Raw genomic sequence first — 5,217 nt, 5'->3', positions numbered from 1 at the left:
AAACCATGGCCAAAACATATCCCAGTACAAAATTAACTACATTAAATTTGCTACAAAAAGTTCTGTTAAGTTTTTCTGTAGGACTCATAGTATGTAAGTAGGAAGCTAGAGGGTATAAAAATCTCATGCATGGTTTTTTAGGGCGTTGCGGGCTGCATAAAACCCATCGGTAGGGGCAGCTGGATCACAGTGTACATCCGCATCGGAGTCGCGCTACTTCGCATATATGCTACAGCAACACCCTTAAATGGAAACCTTTTTATCGGTCCTTATGTTTTGCTCACCCTGTGCGACTAGTGTGGGCTCATACTGGAACAAACAACAACCAACACAACAGAATAACTAATGAAAAGCATCTTTGAGTGATTAAAGTAAATTCATGTGGTTGAGAGCCCTTTAATTTTTGCGCCTGAGTTAGCTGCTTGAATTGTACACATACCAGCTGGTTGCTAGTGGCAGCTGCTTGTCGCCTCTGACCAAGAGAGTCGCCTATGAGTCGGAAACCAGCCACAGCGCCGGACGCCGCAGGTGGTCCAACAAGCTGTGGCTTGTCGCTTTCATAAGCGTTCTTTTGTGCCAACTGTCACGTTTCTTTCGATTGCGAAATTTTCCTAACACTAGAAACTCATTGGCCATCTGTCTCTACATACGGCTAATAAGGCCTTACACGTGAGTTTCAGCAGGAGGCAGTCGTACTCACATTACGGAGTATTATTTGAGGACCGCTCTGGACGGAAAAAAATGTATATACCTATCTTCTATCACCGATATATTTCGATACTGAGTTATTTTAAGTAATCAGTAAAGAGAATTAGGCTGTTAAAAAATTATTACTTTAAAAACTCAATTTTAAAATCACTGTAGAGTTCCTGCTGAATGTATTAAGTTGACTGTGACTTTCTTTTTCGTAAAATGGGAAGTAAAGTAACACATATATAAATAGTATACGCTTCAAATTTCAAGATGAAGCTAAATTATCAAGTTTAAGCTAAATTATTTTCAAAATATCATTACTGTTACCATCATTCTGTGAGACGATAGTACTGTTTAGATAAGTTACTAACAATTATTTCAAATATTACCATTAGTGTGTGACAAAATTTGCTGGAGGTTACAGCTCGTGGAACAAATGTGTGAACATCTTGCTCAGATAGTGCACTTGCTACACACATACTTTGTACTTTGTACATTTATCGATGACTATAAAATTTGGACATATACATCACATTTACTTAAATACCTCAGGAAAATATTTTTTCAGAGTGATATTTAGTTACAATATCAGTACTATTATCACCGATTTGTGAGACAGTACTACTATTTACATAAATTGACAATAATTACATTTTTTCAAGTACTAGCGTCAGTGTGTGACACAGCGTCATGGAAGATACAGCTCGTGAAACGAATGCGTGAGCATTTTGCTGAGATAGTCCATTCACTAAAAAAAAAAAAACTTTCTACTTTATAACATGTATCTGTAACAGTAAAATTGCGACATATAGATCTATCTATCTATCACTTGAGCCTTGTCCCACAGTTACGCAGGCTCAGCCACCGTTAATCTGATTTGGCAAGTTAATGGTTAAGGGGTGGCCGGATGCCCTTCCTACTGCCACCCCATACCCCCGGGACAGAATTAGTGTTCCCCAACTGTCTGCGTCGAGTGTAATCCATGGAATAGTGCGAAAGTGTTCAGATGCCTGCGAGCCGTGTAACTGAGGCGGAATATGGGGACCAGCCCAGTATTCACCTTGCGGGATGTGGAAAACCGCCTAAAAACCACATCCAGGCTGGCCAGCACATCGGCCCTCGTCGTTAATCCGCAGGGCGGATTCGACCCGGGGCCGGCGCACCTACCCGAGTCCAGCGCTCTCGGCTACCATGGCGGGTAATTGCAACATATAGATAAAATATACGCAAATAGCCCACGAAAGTATTTTTTCCAAGCTATATTTAGTTTCCACAACAGACCAGAAATTGCTTCATTAACTGTTTCGCAACAATGAAGGAACTTATCAACATAACAAGGGAAGTACACCGGTTGATTGAACTTCTCCTACCGCTGGGTCCTATGCATCCCACAATGCCTTCAAATACCACGCTCAGGATTTTCATTTTCTTTCGCTCGCTACATGTGAACTATTAGTCCTATAGAAAAAAATGTACAGGATCCTTTTGAAGGAAATTTAATTTAGTTTGTAGTGGGATACGTTGTCGTTGGAAGCTAACGTTTCCAAATTATTCACTAAAAACTCGTCTGAAGGTCACTTCTTGAATAATTCGAAAACTACGGACTCTAGTGACGACATATCCCAGCACAATATTTAAGTACATTAAATTTCCTACAAAAAGATCCTGTTAATTTTTTTTCTGTAGAACTAATATTTTGTACATAGCGAGTGAGAGAACATGAAAGCCATGAGCTTGGTATTTGAAGGCGTTGTGGATTGCGTAACCCAATTGTAGTGCCTTTGAATCCCCTATATAGCGGCTAGTACACTGTTGTATGTCCTACAGTGTATTATTACTATTATTAATATTATTAGTGATAGTGGTCAAAAGCAAACATTGGCAGCATAAAGTCTTCCAATATCTGCCAGTTCAGTTGTAAGGAGTCCAGCAATAAAGTGTTTTGTAAACAGCACATGCAAGCATAGTGTAGACATTTTAATCGTTAATTTTAAACGGATGTGGCTGAAACAAGTGTCGCCAGGGAGAAGAGTGGTGCAAACGAACCATGTACTTTATCAAGTGTCTAACCTCAGTGTGGTAAGTAAGCTTTCTTCCCTAAGCAGATGTTGTAGGTAGCAATCGCGATGCACCGAGAATTTCTTCATCTTTTTATATGCAAAAAAAAAGTTTTCAGAAATAAAGAATACCAACTGTCTTACTGGCTCTTTAGTTGTGGTTCAATAAAATACTTACAAAAATTCAATAAATTTACCTTTCATCGTCTTAAAAAGGCAACTGTTCAAAGAAAATTATTTCTAACACTTTGCATTAGGTTGCTTTCTTCTGATTTTGTTTTTCGTTGCAAATTTTGCAAGAGATTTTAAACTGACGTACCGATGAGCCGACTTCAGACTTTGAACATAGCTCAGAACTAGATGAAAATTCAGTATTACCTCCCTTTCTTGTATGGCGTGTGGCGGAGTTTCATTTCCCCATTACCCTCTTCGAGTCGTGAATGGTTTGCGTGAAGAATGATTCCTGATAGGTCTCCCTGAGGGCTTGAATATCTCTGATTTTTCACTTTCACCGTCTTTTCGTAAGAGACACGTAAAAAGAAACAGTACACTGGTTGACTAAGTGAAGAGAAACTGAAATAAGTCTGGAATTTACCACATGTCTCATTTTTAATCCCATCAAAACATTTGAAAAACTATCAAAAGAGTAAAAAGCAGGAAATAACTATATAAATCACTTTTTAATATACCACGTTTTTTAATCGAGTAAAGGGTGTAAAATAATTTCTGCTCGTGCTATACAGATTCCTAACACCATAAAGATAGCCCAGAAAATTGTGAAAGTGAATTGTTAATAGATATGAAAATACTTGGGAGAATTAAAAAGAAAAACCTGTGGCGCGTGCAATACGTAGCTGCCACATGAATAGTTCTGTTGAAAACGGCACACGTTTGTCTTTTTAAATCTTACAAGTATTTTCACATCTATAAAAAATTGCCATCATGAATTTTTGCTATATTTTTTTGGGGCTGGGGATCTGTTTGGGGCCATGAGAAATTACGTCATACTTTTTAATGTAATTTAAAAACTCATTTATTAAGAGTTGATTTTTATTTAAATACTTATTTCACTGTTAAGTTTAGTTAAGTCTCAATTTTTACGACGATAAGAGAAAGGATGGGGGTTACTAGCTAACGTGTGATTACACTCATAGATTACGATCTCAGAAAGGTTGGGAAGCGTTGCTCTAACAGCAATGAGGAAGAGGTCCTGGATCATTCTGTACGCATTCTGCTTTACAGGTTCACTCGACTTTATCGCAACTCTCCCAGCACATCATGGGAATTTATTCGCCTTTCAAAAGGCCTCATGTCCTCTTTTATTTACATGTGTACTGTGTCCTGATGGAACAGGCTGCATAACCCGGAGCTTAACAGCTCCCAAGCTACAAACCGTGCTCTAAGCACACATAAATTTTACTTAGATACATTTTAAATTGTGATACCAACCATCACGCTGATCGATTTAATCACAGACGATCGTGTGATAGTACGGCAAACTATTTGGAAACAATGCATCGGCTTGGAATACACCGGATCGTACGAGGGCTGGTATAACATGGTGTGAAACTGCCAGGTCTCGTTCATCCTGAATCGAAGCCCAAGGCTAGGTTCGGAGTTATCAGGTATTAGCGTGATGTCTTCTGCGGATGCCTAATGTTCAGTCCAGCGTGCTATTTTATGTGCTGTACAAAATGTAATCCACAGTTTCAGTGTATGTAAAGGATGCCACATGGAAGTATCGAAAGTTCCTTTCATGAGTGAAGAAACTATTTGCAAATCAACCGAATAACCGTAAAAGTATATGGCAATGCTATATGCTAAAATACATGTGATGAACTATTTTGTACAGCAGAGACTCGAGGATTAATCTCACGTCACGTTAAATGAAGGTCCTCGGCGTCAAATACATATTTAAACTACCCATCATGGTGGTTGGTTGATTGGTTGATTTGGGGGAGGGGACCAAACAGCGAGGTCATCAGCCATCTCGGATTAGGAAAGGATGGGGAGGACCTCATCCGTGCCGTTTAAAAGAAACCATCCCACCCTTTCACTGAAACGATTTAGAGAAATCAAGGGAAAACTTTATCAGAATGACGAAATAAATCCCGGGTGAACAGCCTGGTATGAGTGTGCATAAGACACAATATTTCGGCACTCGACCACGTTGCCATCATCAATACATCAGCGCACCTGATGATGCCAACGTGGTCGAGTGCCGAAATATTGTGTACTATGCACACTCATACCAGGCTGTTCACTTGAGATTTATTTAGTCATAAAATACGGCTGGAGAAATTGAAGCATATCAGGATGTCAGGACGCGAGTTTGAACCGTCGTGCTCACGAATGTTAGTGCAGTGTGATAACCACTGCTCCAATTCGCTCGGTTGTAAGGTGTCAGGCAAATCCAACACCTTACATGAAAACCCTGACATGATAAGCAAATCCAGTAGTATGTCAC

This window comes from Schistocerca gregaria, chromosome 4 (genome assembly GCF_023897955.1).
Source record: "Schistocerca gregaria isolate iqSchGreg1 chromosome 4, iqSchGreg1.2, whole genome shotgun sequence".
Classification (NCBI taxonomy): Eukaryota; Metazoa; Arthropoda; class Insecta; order Orthoptera; family Acrididae; genus Schistocerca; species Schistocerca gregaria.
This window is presented reverse-complemented; position numbering follows the sequence as displayed.